The 24,334-nt window shown below is 36.4% G+C and overlaps 1 protein-coding gene across 4 annotated transcripts in view; it reads left to right on the plus strand.

The window, feature by feature from the left end:
- The window catches only part of LOC135088051 (pseudouridylate synthase RPUSD2-like), a 521,604-nt gene that overhangs the window by 279,139 nt on the left and 218,131 nt on the right, over positions 1 to 24,334 (plus strand). The window contains exon 1 of one of the 4 annotated variants that reach the window (XM_063982935.1): positions 23,601 to 23,854. The exons of the other annotated variants lie outside the window; for them this stretch is intronic. The gene's annotated coding sequence lies outside the window, so the exon portion shown is untranslated. Of the gene's footprint in view, positions 1 to 23,600; positions 23,855 to 24,334 lie in introns of those variants that run through there. 4 annotated transcript variants of the gene reach the window in all.

The following is a 24,334-nucleotide window of genomic DNA, read 5'->3' on the forward strand; positions in this document are numbered from 1 at the left end:
GTTCATAAAGTCGGATACAACAGAGTAAAAATAAAGAAGAGGAAGTGGAAAAATTCTCATTGTCAAACTACTTCACAGATAAGTATTGAGGAAGCGTATTGTTCGCTCATTGGCGAGTTGACGGCGCAATTACAACAAAAATGTAATCAGAAGCCTCGAACACTGAGCTACTGGTCTAGATGCTTGGTGTCAACTGCGTTAAGTCAGATCCGACTGCAGACAACTGCATGCAGTTGAATATAGCGACTGTGTGCAGTTGCTGATGCGACTTCGTGCGGTTCTTGTGGTGCAGTCCGTGTGATGGCGGCCTAATGTAGAACGCTCATCCTCGATGGGCCTACGACAAGATCTCAAGAAAAGGAATCTTTGAACGGAGAAACGCCGTCCTTCGTTAAATGGGTATATGATAACGGCACCACCATTCAACTGTCATTCTTTCCATATCTGTCAAAACGATGTTTATAGTAAGTATGGAAATTAACGCAGTAATGTGATGTCAAATCACAATGTTCAAATCCAGACGCACAAAACCATTTTCTTTTCAGACAAGATCGATTCAAGCCTTAACTTAACTTAAAAATTTAAATTAAAAATGCAGTTCAGTCTACTGTCCACAAATGTCCATTGTGTAACGGGCGACGTTGTCCATACAAAGCCGCGGGATTAGTGCAGTTTTAAAGTGGGATACCGCCGGCGACCTACATAGCCCTGCTTGACAGATTTCAAACGTTCGTGGGATTACATTTGACAGGGTAGTTTTTGTCAAGTTTCCATTCAGACGAGTTTATCTTCTCTTGATTTTTAGAGGAAATATGTCCTGAAGTCTTCCCCACACAATCGACATCCCATCACCCTTCCTGCCCTAAAACCTGGTTGTCTTTTCAACCGACTTCAAAAAAGGAGGAGGTTCTCAATTCGACCCGTATGTTTTTTTTTTTTTTTTTCTATGTTTGTTACGCGATAACTCCGCCAATTATGAACCGATTTGAACAAATCTTTTTTCGGCGTATAGGTAATACCTCAAGGGTGGTCCCATTTAAATTTAATAATAGAAAAAACAACCCCCAAGGGTGGAAAATTGGGGATGAACTTTTTTATACGCAATATCTCCGCCGATTATAAATCAATTTGAACGATTATTTTTTTGTTGAATAGGTATTATCAAAAGGGTGGTTTCATGCGAATTTGAAGAAAATATTTCACCCCCAAGGGTGGAAAATTGGGGATGAACTTTTTTATACGCAATATTTTTAATTTTTAGTTTTTTTTTGTGTTCACGCATTGAAGTCGGTTTTATTTTTTTAAAAAGTTAATTATTGACTTAGTGAATAGGTCATTCATTAATATAAGCCGTAAAAAAATCATTTTCGTGGGAAGTATTTGGATGCGGGTAGCGCAGGACTGGTCGTTGTGGAAATCCTTGAGGGAGGCCTTTTTACAAGCTTTATATTGACTTCACTTGTTAGTATGTGTGGGACAAATCTTGCAACTGAATTTAAGACCACTTCTTCTCAACCGATTGAGCTGAAATTTGGTATACTTATGTAAGTACGATGACAATGCAATATTATGGCACCATTGAGCTGGTCTGATGATGGAGTCGGGAGGTGGCCATAGGAACTCCTAAACAAAACGGCGGAAACTCATCGAGTTTGGGTTCGTTGGATTTGTCTTTTCGAGCACTTTAGTGTTAGATAATGTCCAGGGTCCTGAGATTAAGATATAGCTAAAAAGTGTAAAATAAAATTATAATAAAAATAAACTTTTTTTTTATTAAAAAAGTTTCTTTTTATTATAATTTTTTCAAGCTTTTATTGCTGCTTACAAGCTTTTATTCTGAATATCGAAAGCTTGTAGCGCAAACAGAGAAAAAGAGGGATAAATTCCATGCGCGATACAAGCTTTCGAAATTCAGAATAAAAGCTTGTTTTTAAAAAAGTTTATTTTTATTATAATTTTTTCCAGCTGTGGACGTTATTTGGCTGAAACGAACAAACGAAAAAAATCTTATTTAAGCTCCTCTCTAAAATGCGACTACATCGTGCATGAATCTTGTTACCTTTGATGTAACTAGATTACCAACTCAATTGACTAACTTCAAATTTATTTCTATCTATCCATTTAGACTCAAGTTATTAAGAACTAACTGGATTTTTAGAGCTAAAAGTGTTTGCTAGAGTTACAACACAATTTTAAGACCTAAAATTTAATGTTCTCTCAATTACAATACAACTTAGTTTTGTGTTTTGTTTTGGAGACAATGGACCTAGAACCTTAACTTCGAAGTCCTCCTATGTTCTTCTGATTAATATCGTTACGAGTCCAATGACAGTTTAGCTTTCCCCCGGGACAAACTTGGCCTTCGCTGGTTGGGTTTTTTATTGGCGATTAATCTGTAGATCCGGGCTACACAGGAGTTGCAGCGGTGGGAATAGTCTCTATAAGACAATGGACATGACAATATGGACAATAATTTAAGACTTTCCATGGCCCTTATTTATAACCTAGACGTCTGGTCAGCCCAGTATTTTGGGCGAGTGAGTTAGCGCCCAAACTATGTCACAGTATTTATAAACACATCGGACATCTATGCCACGTCTCATTGTCTATGAGTTTCGAATTAAACGTGAAGTTACAGTCTTTGATTTTGATTTGTTTTAGATGACTGTCCTTAGTAATTGTATGAGAAGGCACAACACACAAATTGTGACAGACAGACATTGTGTTGATTTTGTATTAATTGTTAGTGAGTATTTTACATGTCCTATTATTTTAGTAATTTGTGCCTGTTCACATGAGGGTTGAGTGTCCAAATCCGTCATTTGCCTCTGGTAGATTAGAGTGTGTCGTCATCATTGAAGATGATCATTGTGATGATGATGAATAGTTTTAAACAGTTTTTATTTTTAGTATCCTGCTGAAAATCAGTATCCTAGCATGCCCCAAGAGCGGCCAGGATATACGGGATAGGTGTCCCATTTGGCACATTTTCTTTTTTATTGCAAAAATTTATTATAACTTTTTTTTTGCATTTTCCTACAAATTGTAATCTATGCTTCTCAAATAATTCCCTACTGATTGATAATGCCTGAAAACACGTACAAAAAGCGAAACCGAGAAATCGTCCATACCAACAATTCTTTGTAATAACGCCTAATATAAATTTTCCCATAAAGGCCTTCCCTCGCCATAAATCGTGCTTATTATCATAACTCCATTGTGCCGTAATAGATATTTATTCGGTGGGTTCACTTTAGGTCTTAAATAAGAACGTTTATTAACTCACGTTCACTAAATGGTTCAGTCAGTAGTTCTTGTCACCCAAAGTAGCCAAAATGCTCGCAACACGTCTTTTTTTACAATGAAAATTAAATAAGGTTGTGTTTTCAATATTTTGGCCACTTTAGGGTCATGTACTAATTTGTCGCTGACTGTAACTGCGTTTAGATCGGTTTTGCAGTACGTTTAATCTGAATCATACTAATATTATTAATGCGAAAGTTTGTATGGATGTCTGGATGTTAACATGTTTGTTAATCTTTCACGCGAAAACTACTGAATGGATTTTGATGAAACTTTACAGTATTATAGTTTATAACCCAGAATAACATAATATAGGCTATAATTTATGACGATCTGTGACAAACTAAATTTCAGTAGTCCGTGATAATTCAGATCGAGAAAACTAACTAGAGATGACGATGGTAGATATCGTCTCTACCTACAATCCTACATGTATAATGAAATACCATACAAATAGTCCTTTTTTACAGATTCGAATAGGATTTGGAACGAACTTGCGAAACTGCTGTTGTAATGCAGTTTTATTGGTTGTCGACCTTAACATGCATAAATAACTGAGGTTAAAATGACCCCATTTATTATTAGTATATGGAATACTAGCTTATGCCCGCGGCTTCACCCGCGTGAAATTTAGTTTATCACAATTATATCGTCTATGTTATTCTGGGCCTTTATGTTATTCTGGGTTATAATCAATAATACTATAAAGTTTCATCAAAATCCGTTCAGTAGTTTTTCCGTGAAAGAGTAACAAACATCCATCCAGACATCCAGACATCCAAACATTCGCATTTATAATATTAGTAGGATAGCTCTTTTCAGGGTAAGGGTAGTTAAATTGCATAATGTCAAAGGTAAGTTGTGACACCTACCTACATTCTAATACTAAGCCTTAGGCGACTACTGTGTGTAACCCTATTGTGATCTTGCTCAGCAATATAGCAGGAGTTTTTCGTCTTTTTCCAACACCAAAGAAATTGTATTGGTATCTCATTCCTACGCATTTTGTTTGCAAGTTTTGCCATAATTCAAACGCTTTAGTATCATGCTTTCGCTTCATTGAGTTTTAAAATCATTGAGGATTTATATTAGTTGTTATACTGTTCAATAAAGCAGTAATCGTGAAAATTTAAATAACATGGATTTTTTGGTATTATGTTGTTTGAAGACGTAATTACCTTTTTACAGCAGTCAAATTAGTTTGTAAAAAAGTGATATATGGATGGATCAATGGAAGTTTGTGATCACTTTACGCAAAAAACCACTAGACAGATTTTAATACATCTTATATAAACTAATATTATAAAGCTGAAGAGTTGGTTTGTTTGTTTGTTTACTTGAACGCGCTAATCTCAGGAACTACTGTTCCGATTTGAAAAATTCTTTCAGTGTTAGAAAGCTCATTTACTGAGGAAGGCTTTAGGCTATATACCATCACGATACGAGTAATAGAAGCAGAGCAACAATGAAAAATGATGAAAAATCGGGTTTTCACAGCTAGTTTATATATAAAGCTTATTTATACCCCAAAATAGCACTTTGTGGAAATACATTAAAATTCACGCGATAGAAGCTTCATTACTAACTGCATATGTTGAGGAGGTAAATAGATTCACATTAAAGACAACGACTAACGACACAGACATTACGTAATGTGAACTTGGAAATCTATTTATGACCTAAAACTGCCCACGAACTTAGAAGTCTAAGGCTAAGTTGCACCAACGGTTTCCACCAGAGCCCAAAGAAACGGAGCCGCGAGTTATTGTCCTGGTTGGACATTCGTCCGCAGCTCCGCCTCAGGCTAGAGGCTCGCTCACGAGCAAGCCTCTCTGGCTTCGAGGGAACCCCCAATTCCCTCCTCCAGTTGTTTTTTATAGAGGCTTTCTCCTCGCGGCCCTGGTAAAACAGGACCCCCGGCCCGCCGTAGCGGGTTACAGTCTGCTCTATGCCGCTGCTCGGTCAGCTCTGCTGATCAGAGAAGTACCGAGAGCGGCCCTCCAAAGAATGGGCCCGGGCAAACGCCCCGCCAGCCCCCACCTGTGGGGGTTTTTAAAGATGTCCCCTGCATCGTGGCCCGGGCAAATGCCTCGACGGCCCCCGGCCCACTCAATTGTGGGTTACGGGTTGCCCGACAGGCCCGCCGAGTTGACGAGACCTGCCGCGCAGGTGAGAAGTTAGCCGCCCGCGTGAACAGACCACGCGGACGTTGCCCAGGGCGCACCACGAGGAGGTCCCTCACCATCGCACCCCAAGTTGCACCAACTTACTTTAACCTTGACTATAGCAATAATCGGTGCTTTTTGCATGGACTTTGACAGATTTTTGACGTTTGCTAAAGTAAGATGGTGCAACCCAGTCTTAAACGACATATGTAATTATTCTAGATGAAATTTATGCGATACTCGTTTGTGTCAATCTAAAAGAAAATGCTATGATATTTTTTGGTATAAAATTTGTTAACGATTTCTGAGTTGACCTTCTCAATTTTGCTTTGCCCCCAACAAAGCTACTCACTTGTTTCGCTCATTCCATAAAACTTTATCGCTGGATGTCTAAGAAAAATTAGATAACTCCACGCTAACCAGACGGCTGACGGCGTAATCACATTGCACGTCACACAAGCTGAAGTTTCAGCATGCGCAGTATTAGCGAGAGTCCAAATCAAACAAACTATGCTGAGACCCGCCGACTTTTAATCGAATTTAGTTACCTTCAGTGGAACTTCTTTAATAATTACTGTTTACTGAATGGTTGGTGGTCCAAGTTTTGGCATTGAGCGTGTTCTATTGTTTATGAGGTCAAAGTTATATCACTCTGTTTTGTACTATGCCCGCCACTGTAGCGGATTTGCTCGTGGCTAAGAAGCAACCACTCAAAAAGATGCTATGAGTGCTTTTAGTAATTAATTGCTAGCAACTAAAATGTTTCTCAACTTTCCCAGAATACTCGAAAGCTAATGTTGTGTTCAATATAAAATAGATAAGAAGTCAATCATTCCACGACAAAGTCACAGCGGTAACCTACTGCGGATATAGGCCGTGGGTGGTTCTGGTCTGTGATGGTAAGAATGGTAGAGAGATAAAAGACCATTCTTCCCGTGGATTTCATATAAGACTGCTAGTGAATTAAAATGCAAACAACGTAACGTATGCCAAGATCTCCACTATGGTACGATAAATGATATGTAAGGTCGTGGTTCTACAGTTGAGATTAATGGTGGAGGGGAGGATGCATAGCATGTATACAAGTCACTTAAATGAAGTTTTTTAACTATAGGTGATAAGTTTGATAAGTTTTTCTCTTCTAAATAAAATGTATCGCTCATAAATTGGGCCACAATCCGGTGGCGCGGGTAAGGTGATACCGAAGCAATTAAATTTTCTTCCTGTAAGCTCTCGTTCATTTCGTCGTACTTCGAAGGTTTCGTTCCGACTGTCGCCGGCAGGCGGCGGCGCTGGTGGAAATGGCACGATATCTGTTATTCTTGAATGTTAGTTTCATAGTTTTATAGTTGACTAGCTTTTGCCCGCGGCTTCACCCGCGTGAAATTTATTTTGTCACAGATCGTCATAAATTATAGCTTATATGTTAATCTGGGCTATAAACAATAATACTGTAAAGTTTCATCAAAATCCGTTCAGCAGTTTTTGCGTGAAAGAGTAACAAATACCCAGACATCCAAACTTTCTCATTTATAATATTTGCCCGCGGCATCACCCGCGTGAAATTTCGTTTGTCACAGATCGTCATAAATTATAGCTTATATGTTAATCTGGGTTATAAACAATAATACTGTAAAGTTTCATCAAAATCCGTTCAGTAGTTTTTGCGTGAAAGAGTAACAAACATCCAGACATCCAAACTTTTGCATTTATAATATTATAATATTATCCTACTTTCTCAACCTGTCTGGCAAGCGTAGGGAGTGTACAACAAATTCTTCATTTGCCTCTGGTAAATAAGTTTGGGCTGTGCTCCTACAATGAAGATTTATGCCCGTATTCACAAACGATGCTTGCTCAAGTGAAGCAGCAAATCGAACGCACAGTGTTAAATAGAGCTCTGTGATTGGATCGTGTGTCACTCTGTGCGTCCACGCGCACTGTGAGACCTCATAGTAAGGTTTGTGAATACGGGCGTTAATGACCTGTGTGCTTACCATGAGTTTACGTTAGGTGTGCTCGCTAGCGACTGCGTAAAAAAATTGACATTAATTGTATGACATATTGTGCAGCGCCCCTAGCGGCTACTTTCAAGAAACAAAATCTTCATAGAGATTTTTGACGTACTCGCTAGCGAGCACACCTAACGTAAACTCATGGTAGGTACACTGACGAGCAGTCCAGATTTTTTGTTTGAAATGAATTAAAATGATAAGTAAGTCGTCACTGTAGAAATTGAAAACCTTGTGATACTGAAATAAATTATTAATACCAGAAATGAACCTACTATAACACTAGCTTTCCGCCCGCGGCTTCGCCCGCGTGGAATTTTGTCTGTCACAGAAAAACTTTATCGCGCGCGTCCCTGTTTCAAAAACCGGGATAAAAACTATCCTATGTTCTTTCCCGGGACTCAAACTATCTCTATGCCAAATTTCATTAAAATCGGTTGCGAGGTTTAAGCGGGAAAGCGTAACAGACAGACAGACAGACAGAGTTACTTTCGCATTTATAATATTAGTTGGGATTGTAAAGCACGTCCTATTTTAACGTTAATAAGCAATTAACTAGGGCGTAGCAATGAAATAATACCTTTATTAATGTTTAATCTTCTTTGTTTCAGGTTAGTATCACCCACACACGAGCACCTGTAATGAAAAAGGTTTTTATTTTTATTACGAAGCTAATGAAAAGTTTATTTCATATTTATGTTGGGAAATTGCAAACATAATTTTCATGAATTTTAGAATAAATAGTTACACGGTTAGGGTTGCCAGGTCCAAAATCACAAAAGCCGGACTCTGTGCTTCATTTGGGCGGACATTTTACCCTTAAAGCCGGACATGTGAAGGGGGGGGGGTTGCAATTAGTGTCATACTCACGAGTGAGTGCTGTCATCGTATCATCGGTTGCCCAACATAACATCCTGATGCGTGCGCTTCATATTCACTTCATCACCCGGACTCCTGGCAACCCTATACACGGAAAAAGCTTAAAAATACGTGGCTATTTGACAGCCATCTGACCGATGACAGGTTTGAACCCCGCAGTGGGAAAATTTTAGTATGAAGAGAATAGGTACTCATTTATACTGAACAAGCGGCCCGCCCGGCTTCGCACGGGTGCTAACTATACACATAAATCTTCCTCTTGAATCACTGTATCTATTAAAAAAAACCCTATCAAAATCCGTTGCGTAGTTTTAAAGATCTAAGCATACATAGGGACAGACAGCGGAAAGCGACTTTGTTTTATACTATGTAGTGATTAATTAAGTTAATGTATAGACAATAGTACCAGAGTAAATACAAATGAGTAGGGCATCTTCATAGAAACGCACCGAGAGCGGTTTGTATGTGAGCGCGCCAACATACGTATGCGGCGCGCACGCACACACTGACAAAATTCGGCGCAACCACGACTGGCTCACCCTCAGATCATAGAAAGAGAATAGATATGAAGTCGCGCGTAACTACAACGAGAACCAGTGTCCCCACATTTCCCCCACCACAGCTCCCACACACACATTCAACTGTGTAAAAACAAAGCGACTGAGAGTCTACGACAACATGTGCAACCGGCTTAAAAGTGCTGTGATTGGCCAGAAGGCGTGCCTTATGGCCAATCAATGGCCGCGTGACGTGACGCACACTTTGAAAAAAGCAATTAGAGAGAAGAAAGATAAAATGGAGTCGATAAGATATCGATACTTTAAATCCTGGGGGCAAGGCTCGAAATTGGTTTAAAAAATGCTTGTATGAAAACCTTTTTATTATTATACGTTATTATTATGTTCTTTAACGATTTTTGCATAAAGGAGTCAGTTCCATTTTGTATGGACGAAAAACTCAGAATCAATTATTGGGACTAAATGAAGTTACCTTATATTAATTTACCCCAACCAAAGCTCAATGTCGTTATCGATGGAGTATAGAAGTTATAGACTGACAAAGTTTGTATGAAAAGTCATGGGTTAAGTAGGTACTTGCGATTTTTACCAGTATTTACAATATTGGTAATATATTATTATTTACTTTAATAATAATAACAGGATTACTGTAATTATTATTAACTACTATCGCGCATTAACTTTTTAATTATGGCGAAATTCGTACCGCCTATGTTTATCAAAATTAATGCCTATATTAGGCTTTCAACTAGCTCTTATAGTAATTACATAGTTGACAGTTACTAATCCCTTCTACTGTTGTTATTGTTTTTGTAAAAACTTAAAAATCGCAAGCAACTCATGATTTTTTCATTCAAAATTAGAAAATAGAAAATAATAATTTACTTCTATTTATCGATAATAGGAAACCGTATTAGAACACGAGCCCTGCACTATGTTACGACCGGCACATGCGGCCGTACTGTGTATTTTCACGCGTCAGTGGATATCGGAAGAAATAAAATACATTGCGCAGTAGTTACGCATGACATAAAGTGGTTGCTAACTAAATCGTCAATGTACAACGTGTTTGAATTTTTATCACCACTAATTTCGATATCGCAGTAAATGTCACGGCACTGAATTCGTTCGTAAAAATGTTTAGTTTTTTTTATTTATAAGCAAAATACCAATGGATTTGCAATACTTACATGTGGTAAATGACTTCATTGTTCCTGTAGTTCTTCGTTTCACTTATGTTATTGCACGTTACGACGCATTATCCAGCAATATCGGAGAACATTTCCTCAGTACGACTGAATCGCGACTAACCTGGCGTCGCGGGCGATGATCGTTTCTGGGCATATCGCGGAGACACGCGCCACGCCCCCGTTTCACATCTATTCCCTTCTATGATCTGAGGGCTCACCGCTAATCCCCGCTAAATTTTGTCAGTGTGTGCGTGCGCGCCGCATACGTGTTGGCGCGCTCACATACAAACCGCGATTCTATGAAGATGACCTACTCATTTGTATTTACTCTGACATTTTGTTCCAAATTCGCCCCTATCACAACTACATAATAGACTGTTTAGCTTGCTTTGGTCTGTACCATCGTAAATATTGAATGAAAATGTTCAGTGATGGTTTCCTCATTAAATGAGCTTAATGAATTTCGACATCATTAAATTTTAATTAAAACCTCCCGATCGCCTTTTCCGAATTCTGTTTGATTGATTCCAAACATTTAGGCTTAGTTCGTCACTAGTGATGTTCGGATATCTGTATGTATACCATAACCAATCCGATTTATGTCATGAGCTATTTGCTAGTGCAAGTGAAAAACAAATTATGAACTTATTTCAGACATAATAAATATTGCCATTAGTCGTATGGTTCCAGTCGAGTGGAATAAGATCACTTTTCATGTATTAACACATCCTAACATCAATCCCCAATCTGTTTAGGTAGCGTGAGGTGAATCTAGGCCTCAATTTCTTCTGGCAAATTGGAGTGATTCATCTTCCTGCTGTGGAGAATAATGATTTCTTGATGATGGTGGTTTATATCTACCTATTTGTGTCCGTATCCACGGATATTTTATACAACCCAGCACATCACTGGTCACTACTTCAGCTACGACCTTATTCGAAGTTGCGCACAATCAAGTATTGACGGTAATTAGCAAAGTTCGCCAAGAGTCGTCATTAAGCGAATAAAATTCGTTAAACGTGCTACGGAGTTCGCTATGATTATGACAAATGATACGCTAATTGGTTTTGGTTACTTATAGGTATAAAATATAATTTTTGTAACGGTCTTGATGGTTACTTTCGTGCTTACCATGAGTATACGACTCATATTAGGTGTGCTCGCTATTAACTGCGTAAAAATTACATGAAATTTATAGCACCCCTAGCGGTTACTTTCAAGAACTAAAATCTTTATGAAATTGTTTGACGTACTCGCTACCGATAACGTTTGATGTACACATTACCATGGTAAAGCTAGGTATTTAAAGAATTCTCTACTAATAATTTCCTATAGGATAGCTACTACGTATTATAGACTAATTTTGGTTTAAAAAGAAAACAAGAAATATAAAGCCGCAACAAAGAGAATATTAAAACTATGACTACAAGCAGCTAGTTTTGAATTGCAAAAATATTTTGAATCTCATTTTTTACATATTTTACTTAGATCCCCCTTATTTCGTGTCAACAACTTTAAAAGGAGAGATTTTAATCTTTCCCGTAATATTATTATATTGCTTGTGTGATATACCAACACTTGCCGATTGGCAATGCCCCAGTTACAACCTCATATCAAGCAATAAAAACATTTTGTTATCAATGCAATAAAACAATTTTTATATTTTTATCATTTCCGCCCGCTCGACATCATTTTATTTTCTTCGAATGAATTTGGAGTTTGATAATTTTCGGTAAGTATTATCTTCAAAAATGTTATTATTTTATTGTTTACAAATCACATATACCTCAAGGAGGTAGCAAATTAGCAATGTAACATTTTGAACATCTTGTACCTACTACCCTTTATTGTTGGAACTTCTGTAACATTGCGAAGTGAATAAATGAATATGAATATGAAAATTTCTGTCACCATCATCAGGTAGTTCAGACTCCATTGCAGGATCATGACCCTCTCTAATTTACCAGAGACAAACGAAGGATTTGGACTACACTCCCCACGCTGACCAGACGGGTTGGGGAGGCCTGTGCCCATTTATAGTATAATGATTTTTTCCCATAATCACCTTTTAAGACGTAGGTATACGGGAAGACTTGGAATGGTCCTACTCTGCCACAACCACACATCTGAATCTTTAAATAATAATAATAATCATCATCATCATTTCAGCCATAGGACGTCCACTGCTGAACATAGGCCTCCCCCAATGCTTTCCATGTTGATCGATTGGTAGCGGCCTGCGTCCAGCGCTTCCCTGCTACCTTTAGGATGTCGTCGGTCCACCTTGTAGGTGGACGTCCCACGCTGCGTTTTCCGGTACGCGGCCTCCATTCCAGAACCTTGCTGCCCCATCGGCCGTCAGTTCTGCGTACTATATGCCCTGCTCATTGTCACTCATTCACACAATATTAAGTAAAAAACTTCTAAATAGTGATGTCATAGGAATTCCATTACGATATAATGTTATCAATTTAAGTTTTGCGGAACAATAAGACACATTTCCGTGTTCTTCATTGCCATTTTACACATAATAAAACACATGAATTGTTAACGCAAACGCTAATAACAATAATCTTAACAAAAATCTTAACAAAGAGCATGAATTAAACAAAAACTTGTAAATGTAACGTTAAAATTCATGCAAAATGATTATACGAATAAAACAGTGATGTAGCAAATAGCAAAGTATCGTATCGATAAAATAAAATAGATAAAGCCTTCGTTGATTAATGACAAAATACTGAGCTCTCTGGAACAGGCTAGGGCGAGCCCTAGAGCCCGATTCAGATGTATGATTTGGCATCGAGATGCCATGCCTGTATGTATTTTTTTGTATTAAAGAATAGTTATTTCAAATCAAATCGTTAATTTTTGCAGTAGGCTACCAAAGAGCACTTTTACACGTCCCAAGCCTACCACTATTTCAGGACAGTAATATGGGCCAGTGCTGAAGAAGCAGCGCAAGAAACTCAGTCTTTATTACAAGAAAGATTCATAAATATTCCCTTTTTTGAGCTGATTTAACGCAGAATCTGAAAGTATCGACAATCGATAAAGTTATCTAACAACACTAGAATAAGCCTGCGCGGGCGCACAAAAAGCAGATTCAAGATAAGTCAGATTAATTAATATAATAACAGCTCCCCTCATTGTCCGTCCTTGTGCCATCGGATCGGCGTGCAATACTTGAAACAATGCAAGGTCACTCTCAGGTTTGATAACGCTGGTCTTCCACTGAAATATAGCTAGTTATATCTTTTGTACAATGGAATTGGAAGTGGAAAATTTTCATTTGCTTTTTATCTTAAGTTTAAAAAAATAAAAAATGTAGTGAATTATTATATTCTTAAAAGAGACTCATAAAAATGTCATAAAACTTACTTTTTTTAAATCACAGTACACGTCCCAGTATTACTTTGTTAGAAAGTCAGTTACTATTCTACACTTATTTGTAAGTTTTCCTACAAATGTATTTTTAAAAGCAATTCTACAAATTAATTCGATTGTTTGTGTTGTTTGCTAATTAATTACTCATTAGGACCGCAGACTCTTTATTTTTTGCAAGTTTTCCTAATAAATACGCAAATTGACATGAAATTGTAGATTTTTTAAATAAAAAAGTCTACTCAAAATAAATAAATAATAAAGATAAATAAGTCTACTGCCTATCCCTAAATAGATATAACTTGAATGCAAGCAACTGATCCCACAAATAAGCTCCATAAAACATAAAATAAATTGGACAAACAAAAAATCGCTAACATATCATACATATATCATAGCTTCAACACTGGATCACAACGTTAAAATTAATTACACTAACGTACCCATTCATTGCTTTACATTACACGCCTTTACAGCTGTTGTTATTAGGGCTAGATTCGCGTATCACAGCTGGGAGATTACAGGCAGTATCGTCGTTCCATCAAGTAGGACAAAAAGCTTGACCTGAACCGTGACCTTACTCGCCGGATGTTCTGGATTATTATCTAGCCTTTTCCATTTATAGGTAAGACTACATATCATGCTTTACGTACTGGTTACTTTATAAATATTCAATTTTAATAAATTGAAAGAATCCAATTGTTTGCTTTGGCTTTAAAGATGTGTTATTGATAAAAACATTTTTTTTATCCACAACGAGGAAGCTCTTGGCATACTCTTGGTCTGTATCTCACCTGATGGTAAGTGGTTTGTTACTTCACGCAAAAACTGTTCAACGGATTTTGATGGAAATGCACAGTGGGTGTTATTGTTTTAATACATGAAAGTTTGTGAGGGTGGATGTTTCTCATGCAAAACTACTGAACGGATTTTGATGGTACATACTTTATAGTGCTTATACATGAGACATGAGCGAGCATATCGTAATTATAAGCTATAATTAAAAGTATATTAATTTGAGTAGTGAAATTACAATGATAATTGTCATTGGCTACGTTACAATGAAAGGTAAACTGAATTTCACGCGGACAACGTCGCAGTCATAAGCTATTAAGTAACGCAATAAAAATAAGTCCATCAAGCTTCGGTATTTACCTAGCAGGATATTTTGTGTTGGTTTGAATTATAAACCAACACAAACTGCACAAATTCACTTCAGCGTTTCATCTCCGCCCGACGCGCCTTCGCATATCCGCGTCACTAAACGGCTGCGTATGGAAGAAGCGCAGAAATGGAATTTCTCCCTTTCTTTAGATTTATAATTGAAATAAATATGTATATCCTATGAACATAATATCTAATAGATAGACTTAATAATAGATGTTAGTGAATATTATTTTCGTGTATCTCGAAGCGGTCTTTTTGTAACAAAGTAAGTGCGTCATACCTTTTTTAACTCATCTCAATAGAGCAGACAAAAAAAGTGTTTGTTTCTTTTCTTCTATTACTAGTGGTTTTTGTTATTCCGGTAAAGAAAGACGCGGTTTCAAAAAAAATCTCTTTCAGTTTGGTTCAGTAATTTCAGTTCAGACTCTTTTCTGTCTCTAACTCAACTCTAATTCGTTTACTCTATGTAAGTTACTACTTTTATTCATTTTCATGTTGACCTTTTACCTCCTACGTTTTTTTACTGTCCCCACATTTTTGGTGAGCATTTTCAGGTCTTGTAAGTTGTAGCTAAACCGACACACTTTGTGCCATATTCTTTCACCAGTAAACGGATCTCTACATCCGTAGGACGGATCTCATACGAACAACCTACGCGTAATCTGTGGCACGCGTCATATGCGGGCCCTCCTACCACGAGGCCGTGGTCGCGTCTATCCAAGCGATATTCGCTGTCAAACCCTTCGCCATAAGGGGGTTTTTATCGCACCACCAAATAGTTGGGATAACGTAGTACGTGTAAGTAGGATTATCATAATGCGTCCATTAGTCTATGCCAATCTGACCCGTGGAGAATTTTACGCTTCATTTAAGGTTGGGGGAAGGCTTTTTATTGTAATAAGGGTGTATTTTTAGAAATATATTTGGGGCTGTTACGTAAGTAAACTAATATTGAAAAATAGATCTGAAAGCTTATAAATGAGGCCTTGATATTTTCAGAGGTAATTATGAAATGTTGAAAACGCTTGTACCTCTCGTAAGTGATTTTTATTTATAAATAGACGTATCTGCTAGTTTTCATTTTACAATGTAACTAGCTTTGCCCGAGGTTTTATTATCTTCAAAAACTGGAATAAAAACTATCGTATTTTTTTCTTTCGGCCTCAAACTATGTCCTTACCAAACACCTAACACCCGTATTCACAAACGATGCTTGCTTGAGTGAAGCAACAAATTGTACGCACAGCGTTGAATAGAGCTCTTTGATTGGTTCGTGTGTCCACGCGCGCTGTGAGACCTCATAGTAATGTTTGTGAATACGGGCGTTAGTCATCATCTAAAAAAATTACCGACATAAATCAACAAACAAACTTTCAAGTTTCATATTAGTAGGGTTAGGATATGGAATTTTCTATTACAACTGAAATAAACCGACATGCGATGGTGAGTGGCTCTCTCGTTTTCAGTCCAACTTATGCAATCATAGAGCATTGTCTGTGGTTTTGTTATTACTCGCACTTGTGTGGAAGTTGGACGAGTGGCTTTGTGGAAACAATATTCAATTTCGATGTATTTTAGACGATATTTGATTTAAGCTTTGAAAGCTTGTTATTAATGCAAGAATATTTGTTGTTGTATGAATAGAAATCAAAATTTTCTCGGCCTCTAAACGTAATCTTGGACTAATTTTTCTTCTATTGTTAGAGCTTTAACAACCGATCTTAGAACCTTGATGTCTGATCCAAAGCTTTTTGGAAGCTCTTTGCCCAGGACGGTGTTTAATCGTAGGTAATAATAATTAAGAACATAAAACGCTCGTACTTCATTAATAAATAAATAGGTAATTTTAGATAGATGGGCAATAACTAATCACTAAACTGTTACATTGGAAGGCTTTCTAAATAAATACAGACTGTAATTACACACTTCTATGCTTTTTCTCAAAGTTTTAACATTTCAAATATTGAGTGCGAGTAAATATGAAGATATTTATTTTCTATTTGATTCTAAGTGAGCCGGGGAATTTCTCTTTGATAAACATCAGTTTTAATTAGATCTGGAATGAAGTAAACACATTTTAATCTAGAATTTTCATTGGGCCTTTAATTAGAAATAAGAAAGTGTGTGTGCCACTGGGAATATGTCTGCTGTCGATGTATAAGTTAGGTTTGAGTAATAATTTGTTGAAAGAAAGAAATAAAATACATTTATTTGGCACATTAAAAACAGCAAATTACAGAACTTAACTGTTGTCTTCGTATCCTAATGACTAGATTGTTTGGATCCTCTAGATTTGGTCCTGGGTCCGATTTCCAGAAGGAATAAATACAGTGTGAGTCACGTTAAAGTGTACATATGAAAATAGATGAAACTAGACCTATTTTTATCGACAAAAAAGTGGTCAAAATTTTTTTGCGATTTTTTTTTAATTTTTTATAGAATTTTTTTTCTTCCAATTACTTATTGTAAAGAAAACGTAATAACTTTTAAACTAAGCAGTATATCCTGATAAAATAAAAACAGTAATAATGCTAAATAACAGGCGATACTAAAAATATACATACAATACACAAAAAATGCCAACAAATAATAAAAAATGATACTTTTTGAAAAAAATCTGCTTAAAAATTCGTGTTTTTTTAGTTATTTGATAAATTTCTCCAAAAAATGCCCCTATAATAGGTGGTTTTTATTGTTTTGTATTATTCTCTATTGTATTACCTTTGTAAAACCAAAAATTGCATGTCTCTATCCCTATCACAACATTTGCTATGATCGTTTGAACTAAGCCTCTCCGGGCGCGCCATTCAACGCTTCGTTAACAACGAAACTGAAAATGGCTCTAGATTTGTAATTTTGATAAAGACAAGTTAGATTTCAAGTAAAAACAAAAGATTTCGAAGTAAAATAAGCATTTTAGTTAAAATTAAAATTGTCCCTACCTGTAGAGGAGAATAATGTTGTGGTAGGCCTTTGTTCAAACTATCATAGCAAATGTTGTGATAGGGATAGAGACATGCAATTTTTGGTTTTACAAAGGTAATACGATAGAAAATAATACACAACAATAAAAACCACCTGTTATAGGGGCATTTTTTGGAGAAATTTATCAAATAACCAAAAAAACACGAATTTTTAAGCAGATTTTTTTCAAAAAGTATCATTTTTTATTACTTGTTGGCATTTTTTGTGCATTGTATGTATTTTTTTAGTATCGCCTGTTATTTAGCATTATTACAGTTTTTATTTTATCAGGATATACCGCTTAGTTTAAAAGTTATTACGTTTTCTTTACAATAAGTAATTGAAAGAAAAAAAATTCTATAAAAAATAAAAAAAAAATCTCAAAAATTTTTTGACCTCTTTTTTGTCGATAAAAATAGGTCTAGTTTCATCTATTTTCATATGTACACTTTAACGTGACTCACACTGTATTTGAAAAATCAATTGTTCCTTGTAATTTTCTTGTAATCACTTTCATGTGTACTACCACCCTTGAGATGGGCGTTTTTTTATAAAACCACACCCTGTATAACGGAGAAGATATTAACATGATGTTTACAAATTAATTTTAATAAGTCATATTTTACTATTTTTAGTTAGACAAAAAAGCCGTCTTTTACTTGTAAGTAGCACCAGCTAATTTTGCTGATATTAAGGCTGAGTCGCACTACCTTAATTTAACCGTAACATTAACAATCACCGGTGCTTGATGTATGGAGTTTGACAGATTTTTGACGTTTGTCAAAGTAAAAAGTCAGCCTTAATTTGTCAGATCCATAATGTCAGAACGACCATTCAAGGCGACTGAATTAAAGCCACCACTTGCTATGTAAATAACCGTCTGATACGTAAAACGGCAAGTTTATTCGCCAATTATTCATTATAATCACCGCTACATCTACATTGAGATGCGTCTTTTGTACTGAATGCGTAATGCGAAATTAGAGTCGCCGCTTCGTTAAGTTTTTTATTCGACCTTAAGGTAAGGTCATCGGTAATGAGCAAAATTATAAAGATCGCCTGTTATTTAGCATTATTACAGTTTTTATTTTATCAGGATATACCGCTTAGTTTAAAAGTTATTACGTTTTCTTTACAATAAGTAATTGAAAGAAAAAAAATTCTATAAAAAATAAAAAAAAAATCTCAAAAATTTTTTGACCTCTTTTTTGTCGATAAAAATAGGTCTAGTTTCATCTATTTTCATATGTACACTTTAACGTGACTCACACTGTATTTGAAAAATCAATTGTTCCTTGTAATTTTCTTGTAATCACTTTCATGTGTACTACCACCCTTGAGATGGGCGTTTTTTTATAAAACCACACCCTGTATAACGGAGAAGATATTAACATGATGTTTACAAATTAATTTTAATAAGTCATATTTTACTATTTTTAGTTAGACAAAAAAGCCGTCTTTTACTTGTAAGTAGCACCAGCTAATTTTGCTGATATTAAGGCTGAGTCGCACTACCTTAATTTAACCGTAACATTAACAATCACCGGTGCTTGATGTATGGAGTTTGACAGATTTTTGACGTTTGTCAAAGTAAAAAGTCAGCCTTAATTTGTCAGATCCATAATGTCAGAACGACCATTCAAGGCGACTGAATTAAAGCCACCACTTGCTATGTAAATAACCGTCTGATACGTAAAACGGCAAGTTTATTCGCCAATTATTCATTATAATCACCGCTACATCTACATTGAGATGCGTCTTTTGTACTGAATGCGTAATGCGAAATTAGAGTCGCCGCTTCGTTAAGTTTTTTATTCGACCTTAAGGTAAGGTCATCGGTAATGAGCAAAATTATAAAGATGGACGTTACGGTATAAATGAAGTTTTGTTTTGGTTAGGAGGTTCTAGTCTAGGTACAATTTCCAGATGCAATGCACAAAGCTTTTTCTGTATGTATACTTAAGTATTCCTAACTAGCTTTCCGCCCGCGGCTTCGCCCGCGTGAAATTTTGTCTGTCACTGAAAAACTTTATCGCGCGCGTCCCTGTTTCAAAAACCGGGATAAAAACTATCCTATGTCCTTTCCCGGGACTCGAACTATCTCTATGCCAAATTTCATCAAGATCGGTTCAGTGGTTTAGGCGTGAAAGAGAGACAGACAGACAGACAGAGTTACTTTCGCATTTATAATATTAGTATAGATTTAGGCAAAGCATTGTAACCTTGTTTTTCTGGCCAACTAGAATATCACCATTCTTTCCGTGGACATCATAAAAGGCAACCAAAGAGACAAATAAGCAAACATCAGCAATTTGCTGCCAAGCTTTCTAATATCCAGACGTATAGACCAAAACCTCCATGGTAAATTAGAGAGGGTATGGTATTATGATAGCCTGATGGTGATGATAGTGATTGTAAGCTCATATGAACGCGATTGTCTACAAATATATGATTATGTACTTCAGAGGGCACATTAAATTAAAAAAAAAAGTGTTTAATTCAGACAACTGCGCTCAGGAGGATTTGATGAGTGCTGCTGACAACGCCACTCTTGTGACGGAGGTTTGGGCTGACACTGTGTAGGTTGGTTGTCGACAAGAAAAAAAGAAGAAGAATTCAGATAACTGAGATCCATAACCTTATTTCTAAAGCAATATTAAACTTGTTATAAAAATACATACAACAAAACATACACTCGAATTGCGAACCTTCTCCGTTTTTGAAGTCGTTTAAAAATGTCGTAGCCTTAGATTCCTTCCTTAAAGAGTCAACTCAATCATTTCCAAGTCGTATTTAAACTAAACTGACACAATGGCTGTGTAATTCATCAAAATTACACTAAATTTTCCCTGAAACCACTTATTATGCTAAGCCACCTTAAGATGTGGAGAAGGAATACACCATAGAAACTGCCTCCTAAATAAGCTAGCTTTTGTTACAGTTGTTTTAAATTATTTCATTTTCACTTTGCCTGATCTAATAATTGTTTAGAGTTTCATCCATTTAAAATAAGTGATCCCTTAAGGCCTAAGGTGTCAATATGTGTTGGTGAAAACGAAATTCCTGTTAGGTATTACCTAATATTTCATAAAGGTCGCTTAAAAATTAGGGATTGATGGTGAAAACGGGCATTAATCTTTTAAAAATAGGTAGGTATGTGCTTTTAGAGGCGCTTTTCTTACTAAATTATCAATGCGTTTTCTTTAATCGGTTGCTAAAATATCTGATGTAAACCAGCTGCGTAAAAAACAGTTTCTGAGTTTTCCTCGTTCACTCAGTATGTAAATATTCAACTTGACATAGCCTTGGCATGAAAAAATTTAAATCAGGCAGGCCACTATCCCGAGAACAATGGTGTTCTCACCTTGACTTCGTGATTCAGAGAAAAACATTAAAAAATATTACGTAGGTACTTTAAAAAAATCTAAAGTTATGAAAAAAATATACGGACGATTAACGTCTCTGTTGTTTGTAATAAGTTTCGGAACTGAAAATCAATCATTGTAGGTATAATGAGGACTTATCATATTATTTTGTCCTCACCAGTTGACGCCACTATAGATTTTGGTCCTTTAGTGATGCCAACTTTCAAGTATTATAAACGACTAGCGGCGCATGGATCCCGTTCTACCCCCTTAGGGGTGGAGTTTCGTAAAATCCTTTCTTAGCGGATGCCTACGTCATAACATCTACCTGCATGCCAAATTTCAGCCCGATACGTCCAGTGGTTTGGGCTGTGCGTTGATAGATCACTATGTCAGTCAGTCAGTCATCTTTGAGTTTGAGTAGATAGCCCTCTTTGAGATAAAAACACTAATGACCCAGTAAAAGCTTATGTAAATTAAAAATTTACATGATTTTGTCCTTTTTAGTAACAAATTAAGTCTATCGCTAGTCGTAACTGTAGTTACGATATTTATATTCTATGACATGTTAAGTTCACTCGGACACAGCTGCGGGGAGAATCTTGTTTAACAGTACAAAACAAAATACCCAAAACAACTCGCCAATATTATTTGAAATTATTTGCAAATTCGACGGCAAGAGATCAAATTCAATAGCAAATTGGAATTGCGTCATCGTCACTGTTTTATCCGCCAGCTAATTGATATTCGTATTTATTAACATAACACACCATTCAGTATTGTTTACGTTTGTTTGTTCGCGTAATGTTTGCGTGTTTCGGTGGATATTGGTATTGTTTATAAACAAGATGAGTGTGTTCTTAGGCTCGGTTTTCACCGAGGAGGAGAGAAGTTTTTTGAACAAATAAATAAATATCTTTGGACAATTTCACACAGCGCTATCTAGCCCCAAAGTAAGCAAATAATTTGCTTGTATTATAGGTGCTAGCTTAACCCTTCAAAGATCCATAAGAAGAAGGAAAGAGAGGAAGAATCTATTTCAAGTACCTACTTGTTAATGGCCGCCGATAAGGTAAACATGAGATAAGGAGGCAAAAAATTATTAAAAAACATAAGTAGATCACTCCAAAATGAAATTTATAGTTATTTTTTGTGTTGGTACCTATTAATGATTAATATACCCTGTTGGTTTATGAAATAAATATGTCCATACAAAAATAAAACGTATTAAGAGGTATAAGAGCTAAGAGAGCCAGGGATTATACTATACACCGATTATAATTAGACTTCTGTGTCAATAAGACTGTTTACTACCTATTTATTTACTTCGTGAATTTTTATCCTCTACAAGGATTTTGAATTTGCTTTTGCTCAGGAGTTTCCTATGTAAGTTCAAAAGTAAATGAAAATGTGAGAGATTTGTCAACATTTTTACTATAAAATAAGATAAAAAAAAACCTACTTAAGTTGCAAAAATATCCTGAAAACTTACTAAACCCTTACGAAACCAGAAAGTCTAGTTCTGAATAAAAGAACGTTCCTTATTTCCGAGAACGTTCCTTATTTTCTTCCGCGAATCGAACCTCGGACCGAGCGTAACGGAATCCGAGCCCCGTACGTAACTCAGCTGGTCCCGGGGGGGCGCTAAACTATCCTGGGACTCGCCTGGAATTTTAACAGAAGGAAATTGGAGGTACTTTTGATATGGAGGAGAGCTTTTAATCTATTCACTACATATTACAAAGTTGTGTCGTCTGTCTTTCTGTTAAATTACTGCACTAATTTTCATTTCTCTCCAATAGATTAGTAGAGCGCTTTAGGAATAAAAATGTCAATGAGAAAACTTAAAGTAGATTATTCTTGTTTTTAAAAGGGGACAAGAGCAATAGCGTTGTTCTGTGACAGATACATGATGTATTTCAATATCAATAATATTGCATAATGTGTCGTAGACAAATATTTAGAGTAGATCTAAAAATAGATTATAGAGTTTTCCTACCTTAGTTAATTTCACAGTTTATTACTTTCATCCAAAAACTTTTTCAGCGCTTTTATTTAAACAGACCGAATCTTTAAATTTTACAACAAGGAAGTCAACATACGATTGTTATTTTTAAAGCATTGTGTAGAAATATAATACGTTCAATGTATTCCCAAAAGAGATAGGTACGAACTATTCTAATCCCGTCACCTTGAATTAGTTTTCGTTACAATAAACCTCGTAAGCGGAAAATTCACTCGCACTCGCTAAACTGAAAATAAATAAAGGTGCTATCGCACTCGCTCCAACAGACTACACAATGCCCCGGTTCCGAAATCACGGCCTCACCCCCCGAAGTAACGTGGAAATCGCTTTCCCCGATTAATAGTTCAGTTCATTAGCGAGCCCGTCAAATGTCGCCGCAATACAACAAAAGCATAACTCATACCATTGTCCAAGGTTTATAATGCAAAATACAGGGCTATTCATTCTCAGTCCTGTAATATCGCGCCCCTTTCGTGAAAACGTTTTTACCCCCTACGCGGGCCGTAGCACGTGTGGACTCCCCGTCCCGTTCCCCCACACCCAAACAAATATCTACCCATCTCTCTCGCCCCATACCTATGGCGCACGCATTGCAGGTGACGACGCTTCTTCAGTCGCTCTCTGGCCGCCGCGTGGGTGGGACGTCTTCGCGCGCTCTGAATTTCCCGCGAAAATTTACGTCTACGTACATCTTCAATTTTCCAGTTAACACGTTATGAGATGAAACGCTCTTGTTCACCGTACGCCGTAAATGCTATGTTAATGTGCGACGTTTATTGATTGTATCTCACTCAGTGTAATAAAGCTTTCAGTGATACATTTGTACTTGAAATTAAGGGTTGTGTTCGGATTTTGTTTATCTACATCTGCAGATATACAAAGTGAGTATGAATTTGGTGTTTTTTAAGCATAGTTGAGATTCCTTTGAAAAAGTTTCCGGTGAGTGAGACAGATAAAATATGACAAGAGCATCAATAGAATATTCATCAATGAACCCAAAAGTTTTTGTTCATAAAATATTAACGCGTTCACGAGTCGAAGGGCCCTCGCAAACGTAATAAGGGCTCGGGAACTCGGAAAAGTTTCGGATTAAGTAAAATTTTACTCAACTAATTTCCCGATGAATTACGTCGAGTTCTTTACACAGAAATACGGTATTTCTGTATATTTGTATCAGTTCCAACATTTCTAGTAATTTTACTGGAATAACAATAAAATTGTTTGATGTTGAAGTTTGTTCGCAATTGTTCCGATATTTCGTTCGGTGCTCGGTTTCCAGAAGTTTGTTTTTAATTTTTGTAATGCGATTACGTTGAAATTCAACTCTTTGGTATCATTTTTCGATTTGGAATTGGATATTA

This window comes from Ostrinia nubilalis, chromosome 3 (assembly GCF_963855985.1).
Source record: "Ostrinia nubilalis chromosome 3, ilOstNubi1.1, whole genome shotgun sequence".
NCBI lineage: Eukaryota > Metazoa > Arthropoda > Insecta > Lepidoptera > Crambidae > Ostrinia > Ostrinia nubilalis.